Genomic DNA, 8,083 nt, shown 5'->3' with positions numbered 1-8,083 from the left:
TCTTTCAAATGAAATTCCATTGCAACCACAAGTACTCATTAAACCATTTGAGAAGTGGGCACTAGATTTTGTTGGACCAATCAGCCCACCTTCAAATCAAAAGAGGTATATTCTGGTATGTACAGATTACGTCACTAAATGGGTAGAAGCTAAAATACTTACTTTTGCTACTGAAAATGTTGTAGTTTGATTTCTTTTTGAGGATATTTTTCTCATTTTGATGTTCCAAGAGAAATTGTAACAGGTCAAGGAACACGGTTCACATCTAGATTAGTGTAGAAGCTTGTGGAGCAATACAATATCAAACATCAGAAATCCACTCCATACCATCCACAAGCGAATGGACAAGTTGAGTCCACAAATAAAGTGATTGAAGCAATCCTTACCAAGACTGTACATCTACATAGAAAGGATTGGGTGGAAAAGATTCCAAAAGCTTTATGGCCCTACAAAACTACATGGAGAAATACTACAGGACATACTTCCTATGAACTAGCTTATGGGAAGCAAGTCTTATTTCTGATAGAGTTCCAAATCCATATCTATAAGACAGTAGTCCAGCTAGATCTTGACTTATTAGAAGCACAGAAGCAAAGGATGAGACAACTAAATTAGCTTGATGAAATCACATAACAAGACCTCCAGAGAACTAGCCTAGTTCAACAACAGAGATCTAGATGGCATGATAAGTACATTAAAGAAATTAAATTTCATCCAAGGGATTGGGCATTACTCTTTAATTCAAATTTCAAGAATTTTCAAGGTAAATTCCAAACCCACTGGCTTGGACCTTATGAATTTGAAAGTGTTTTTCACAATGGTGCAGTTAGAATCAGGACTATTGATGAAGAGAAAATTCCTCTATTAGTAAATGGACATCGACTCAAACATTACTAGAAGCCATTGAAAAAAGAGGAATTTGTTAAAATGTTCCAAGATAATTCAGAGCTGAAGACGGTTAAGAAGAAGAATTCTTCTTTTCCACCTTAGAAATTTTTACTCATTTTTACTTTCTAAAAAAAAAATAATAATATATATATATAATATATATATATATTATATATATATATATATATATATATATATATATATATATATACACACACACACACACACACACTTATAATAACACTAATAATAATAATAATAAGGTATAAACATGAAAACCAACATGTTGGCAGGTTTATACAGAAAATTTAGAGTGAAAACCAATTTTTTGTTGGCACTTCAAATTTTCCTTTCAAAAAGAAAATAACAAAGTTCCTTTATTAAAGTTTTTTTTTCTCTACTGTAGAATCAGTAAATTTCTGCAGCTCAGACAAGTTTCTATAGCTAAAAAAAGTTTCTATAGTCTAATAAAAATTTTGAAGTCTACAGGGACACTTGGTGATTTAAATTGAAGGACAACTGACAAAGAAAAGTACCTGCAGGAGATCTCAAAACAACAAACAAGGTTAGCAAAGTGGATCACAGGTATGTGCTACTTTCATTTAGCAATAGGGATTGATATATTTCATATATGAATAAGAATACATAGTGCTGCCGAAATTTAAAACAAAATCATTACAACTTAAGGGTGATGGTCGCTAACAAAACATCATAATCCACCACTTAAAAGTCATGTCACGTCCTCATTCTCAATCCGCTTAAGTAATCGTCGAATCGAAATTTTAAATGCGCCCCAATGGTCTGATTCATTCCTATAACCCTTATTATAATCCACTTGTTCTTACACTTCTCTGAACTTTCATAGTCACTCCGTCCTTTCGCTACTTAGAAAAACCCTACCAACACCATTCTCTTGTCAAGGTAACCAATATTTGAGGAAAAACATCCTCCATAATGGATGTCATTGTTTGAACTGAGCCAGCAGGAAGGAATTCTTAGAGGGATATCCTCATACCAAGGAGGAGTTGCAAAAGAAGCAATGGTTGCAATTCATCGAAAAATTAAATGGTTTTCACAGCGAAGTGACAAATACATTTGCACGCTCGTTTGATGGAACTGAAGCTAAAATAGGACATTAAGATCACCATAACAAAGTCCATGATCACAGAAGCTACTTAATTACCAAGGAGCGGAGAAAAATGGTTCAATCTCAGGGGAATTAATGGAGAAGATTGGAAGGTCTTCCTAAAAAATCCAAATATGGACACCACTGTCTTCAAGAAAGGTATTCCCAGCACAACCCTTAAGAGTAAATGGAGAAATTTACTACTTATACTTCAAAAATTTGTCACTTGTGAGGGTTGGTTTGGGTATATGTATTTTTACCATGTTAGGATGATGATGCATTTTCTTGAAGATCACTAGATGAATCTTCCTTATTTTCTCTTACATAGTCTCAAGAAAATGTCCACAAATGTTCAAAAGAGAATTCAATTCATAGAAAATACCATGTATCATCATGGCCTGATAAAGATATTGGTTGAGTTCCATCTTCGGAGTATAGGGGATAAATGGGAAAGTTTTCTAGTGAGAAAACATTTTGAAGAAAGGTCTCCAAAACAAGCCAGCAGTAGTAGGACCCTCAGAGGAAGGAAGAGAACAATAGAAGTAATAAAATATTAGGAACCCCAGACTCAACCGGAGTTATCAGAAGAAGAGCTACCCATAGTGGATATTTTGCAGAAATTGAGAAAGGGAAATCTTAGAATAAAGAGAGCTAGCAAAAGAATAGAGGATTTACCAAAAACCAGGACCCTTCCTCAAGAAGAAAAATCAGAAACTAAAAGAAGGAAAGTACAGGGATCACAAACCTCGGGACTAAGGAGGAGTACAAGGTTGAGCACAGTGCAATAGGAAGTCTCAAAAGCTATGAAATACATTGATCTCGAGAAAAACAAGACAACTGAAAATGAGCCAGCTAAAAATCATGAAATTTCTCTAAGAGGATCGCCACAATCATCACCGAGAGTGTACCACCACCTTGCAACTCACCTCTAAGAAGCCCAGTGCATAGTCCAGGTGTTGGCCCTATTCAACAAGAGAGTTATGACTACATAGAGTCATTGGAAAGAAAAGAGACAGGAACTAAAGAAACAATTCAAAGTTCTGGAGAAGGGAGCAATCATTTCAATGAACCACAAGAACCTTCAGCCTCAAACATTTTAAAGCAAGAGATTTTTGAGTTGGAGACATTGAACAGATATATCAAGAATGAGAATCAAGCATTGAAGGCACAAAATGTGATCCAGATTGCAAAAAGTGTCAATTTCATCCTTCATTTGAGTTTGTGGTACGAAAAGAACAAAAAGCTGAAAAAGGAAAACACGACAATGTTGAGAGAAATTATCAACTTAAAATACAAAATTCTCATGAGAAAACCAAGGATGCCAGTAGTTTCCAGAAAGAAGAATAAATTGAATCTTGGAGGTGATGATCAGAAGGCTCAAGTGACTAAAAATGATGAAGTGTATGAGTACATATAAAACCTCCAGCATGGGGGAATGTAGAGTCCAAAGATTGTCTTACCTTAACATCCCTTTTTGCCTATTTTTCCTCCCTTTTTCCTATACTTATCACCTAAATAATGCAATAGACAAAAGGTTTTGTTAAAGGTAAGAAACGACATGTATTCTTCTTCATGTTTGTCTATATACCGTATTGTTTTGTTAAAGAATGCATTTGGCTATGGAATTGGTTTGTTTTTGTAGCTAATCCAGATTTCTACAGCTGCCTCCATTGTTCGCAAGGTTCAGAAGCTCCATCTCAGCGAAGAAAGATACTGATGGATAAGGAATGCTCCCCTCGTGGATTCCTTCCTATTCCCTCGAACCAATTCATCAAGATGATCGTAGGATATCACGATCAACCCCCAAAGTCAACTACAAGCTTGTCGTCGAGACATAATCTGGGTTTCAACAAAATCTTAAAAATTTTCCTTATGAATATAAAATCGATTGTTTAAAGATATAGTTTGATCAAAATAAAGATGTTTACAGCTTAAAATGCTCACACTATTATGCAGAAGACTTATTATAAAAACTCTAGCCGCACTATGTTTTGGGTGTGTGCCAATTCATGTAATTTTTTAGAACAGCTTGTTAAGTTTTGTTTGCAAGTAATAGACTTGGTTTCATGTTTGCAATTTGTTGTGTTTATTGGAGATTTTCAAGTAATTCGTGGAGGACCCCTATGACTAGTAACAGGTCTTTAACTGATTGCATGTAGATTTCTTTCATTACTTGAATACTTTGTTTTGTGTGAAAAAATGCAGTATGATGAGTTCGCTTGTGAATCGTTATATGCATAAGAAAATTCCTTTGCTTTATACGTAGTTTAACTCTGCTATTTTATTTTCTTTTTATTTGGTACAATGTGACTATTTCATTTGCTTTTTATCTAGTGTAGTCCAACTATTTTTTTTACTTCATAGCGTATCTGTTGTTCAGAGTGTCTTGTTTGGATGAAATTGGATAAGTAAAAGAGTGAGAGCCTTATCCTTAGCAATTGAATTCAGATAGTATTCCTTAACAGTTTGATAGAATAGATTTCTCTTGCACTTAGTAAATTAGAGCTACAACATAAAAATTCAAGACAAAAATCCAAAACAATCTAACACAAGTAAAGTCTAGAATCACTCTCATATCATCCATAAACTGATTCAATAGAGAATAACTCCTAAGAAATTAGCTAATAACTTTAGGGATTAAGACACTAATATAATTAATGACACCATCTCCATACTAATCTTAAGTTTAGATCCTAACAAGAACATAACGACATAATAAATAACTTCTGGCACATATAGTGCACCTGTAATTCATCAGTATACCTGCCCTGGTTGATAATTTATGATTGACAATTTAAAGACATAAAGTTTTCCAAACAAGGATTTATGTTGTAAAGAAGCTCACGGAGCTATCATTGATCATATTTCAGTAATACAATGCAAGCATTAGAGGATTCTTGTGCCAATTTCATTGGTGAAGTGCATCTTTCTCTATTAAATGGCTTCATTGTTTTTCATATATGTTTCTGAAATCTAATTATTCTAAGAAGAGTATGAACAAAATTTGTTTAAAAGTATACTCTATATCTGAGTTATGAATAATTTCTATGTTTTCTACTGAAAATTAAAAACAGAATTCTTAATTTCTTTGCTTTTAATTGGATTGTTGAATCTTTTCTTCTCCTCCATACCATAGACCTTAAAGGATCCAATGAACTTGCCTACCTTGCCTTGTAATTTTAGCCTATAAACTCTGCATTTTATCAGATCTAAACTTATTACTCGATTACCCAATTGCCTAATTCTACTATCTTGACCCCAAAACACAAAAATCTAAACCTAAACATTATAACTAGCCTAATATCATCAGTAAACAAAGCTAAATTAGAAAGAGATATCCCTCTCTGAAGTTGGAAGGGTTGGATTCCCAGTTTCCAAAGTGTTTCTAAGGTTACCTCTGTAATTTACTCTGCAACCTCAAAAATTATGGAGTGATAACATCCTGGCGACCATACTGGGGATGAACATATCTTCGTTTGAAATTTTATTTCCCTGTGTCTAAAACCTTTATTTTAGCAACATTTAAGATTTATTTTTTAGAAATAAATGTTTTAAGGTTGTATAATTTTTACATATTTGAGATTGTTTGTTTAATACTATATAGATCTAGCTCCTAAAAGAATGCATACTAGAGCTCATCCAGACCCAAATCCTCCCAATATCCTATATAATCCTAAGAAATTAATAAGGAAGAAAATCTTGACCGAAATTCAAGGGAGTAGCAATCCTCTGCCAAGAGCCAATTCTTTTCTAGAGAGTTTGTTAGCATAGAAAATATTCAATTTGATCTACCCTTTGAACTAAGTTTGTTTAGAACCAATTCTGAAAACTTTACAGCTGAAACTGTCATTGATGAGTTGATTTTAAGACCATACATATCTGAACATCAGTCTGTAGACCAAGATTTTGACAAACAAGCTCTCCAGTAGTTTGAAAAATTAGAAGACCTAGTGACAGACCTAGATCAAGCTATCCACAAAGACTACATCCAGAAATCGGTTGAACTTTCATCCCTATCATTCTCTTTTTCTTCTCCCATCTCATAATCTTTACATCATGTTTCCACTAATTCCACTTCCTCAACAATGTCCATTAACTCTGCATCAACATCACAAAGTGTAATACAAATTGTCTTAATCCCTTCCACATCTACACCTCACATAGGTTCATCTATTTTTCATCCCCATATACCATTAATGGAAACTCGATATGTTTCCCTGGTTTTACCTGCCCAATTACATAACATGCCTCAAGATTATCAAAGTAGGCTTCCTCATTTTTATGGCACTGGGACCATCATTGCACAACAACATGTAGATAAAATGAATGACTATTTTGACCTTTAGGAGGTTGATGAAGATGATGTGAAGATGAGGCTTTTTTCCCAAAGACTTAATCGAGAGGTAAGAAAATGGTTTAAATCTTTACCAGCAGCTACCATTAATGATCTTGCTACTTTTCATCAGTCTTTCCTCAACATATGGGAAACTAGAACGAACCCCCTCCAAGTTTTAAATGAATATAACAATCTAAAAAGAGGACCTAATGAAATTGTTGAAGAATAATGTGATAGGTTTAATTGAGTCTATAATTCCATTCCAACCACTATAAAGTCCCCACCAAGGTTAGCCCTCATTCATTACCCTAAAGGATTTGATGTTGACATGGCCTACCAATTAAGAGAAAGAGACCCTACCACACTTGAAGAAATGCAAAGTGACGTTGTCAAAGTAGAGGCTAATTTATTAGCCAAAATAGCAAATCTTAAAACTAAAAGAAGGGTTGCCATCAAGGAGGAACCTTCCTCCTCTTCATCAAACTTAAAAATAGACAACCTAGTCAAAATCATGGAAAGAATGATGGAGAGGATGACAGTGGTTGATAGAAACCCTCCTATGGATAACCAAGCAAATTCTCAAAATAGAAATTACAATATTAAGAGAAATTCACATCTAATAAAACAAATGGAACAGAGGGGCCCTAATGATAAGGAACTTAGGCCTCCTTTGCAGGAAAAATATGTCGAATAAGAAGTGGAACTAGAAGAATATTAAGAGGAAAACCAAATTAATTTATTTGGGGAGACAGAAATTGATCTTATCTTTTTACGAAAGAAGAGAAAGATCAATTTCCACTTTCACAACCATAAACAATTCCATTAGAGTCTGAAGAATGCAAACAAGGTTATCAGAATTTCATAATGGAAGTGCATAGGCAATATAACCTCAAGAGTATAAAAATTGTTGATAGTCCTCCAAAGAAAATCTTTGATACTCCTTCCAATAAGATTGCTGATAATCAACCAAAGAAAACTCAAATTGATATCCCTTCTTTCAGTCAAGGTAAATATGTTCCTTCCTCTAGTCAATCCGAAGAAAATACTCAAAAAAAAAAATCTAAAAAAATAGGATCAGAACATCAAGGGAATAGAGAATAAACATCTTTCAGCATAGAAAATGAGTTGGCTAAAGTTAAAATTTCAATCTCTCTCACTGAATCGATGAATAAGAATGAGTACAAGACACAAGTAATGAAAGCCTTAAAACTAGGAGAAGGAAAAGATATTGCAAACCTCGTTGATGACAAGCTTGAACTGTTGTTTGGTCCAGAGATAGAAGGTAAACGCCAAGATGGAAAAATTCCCCCTTTCTATGTCAGTCTCAATATCCTTGATAAAATTATTCACAATGCCATGCTCGACTCTGGTGCCTCACACAATTTAATGCCCCGAGCCATAATGGACAAATTGAATCTTGACATTATTAGGCCATATAAAGACTTTTATTCTTTTGATTCCAGCAAAGTAAGGTGCCTTGGTATCATTAATGACCTTTGTGTCACCCTAGCTCAAATTCCTGCCAGAAGCATAGTCATGGATATCATAGTAGCAAACGTACCCCTAAAGTATGGAATGCTACTTTCTATATCATGGGGACCAAAGCTGTAAGGCACCCTGCAAATGGATATGAATTATGCTACCATACCTATTTTTGGTTAGCCTAGGAGACTTTATAGAGAAACCCTAATGAAATACATGGTTAGCAGTCAAGATAGACCAAACAACCATCC

The sequence above is a fragment of the Pinus tabuliformis genome, chromosome X, assembly GCF_031772625.1.
Source record: "Pinus tabuliformis cultivar Carrire ecotype Pingquan chromosome X, CPIR1, whole genome shotgun sequence".
Taxonomy (NCBI): Eukaryota; Viridiplantae; Streptophyta; class Pinopsida; order Pinales; family Pinaceae; genus Pinus; species Pinus tabuliformis.
Note: the sequence above shows the minus strand (reverse complement) of the source record.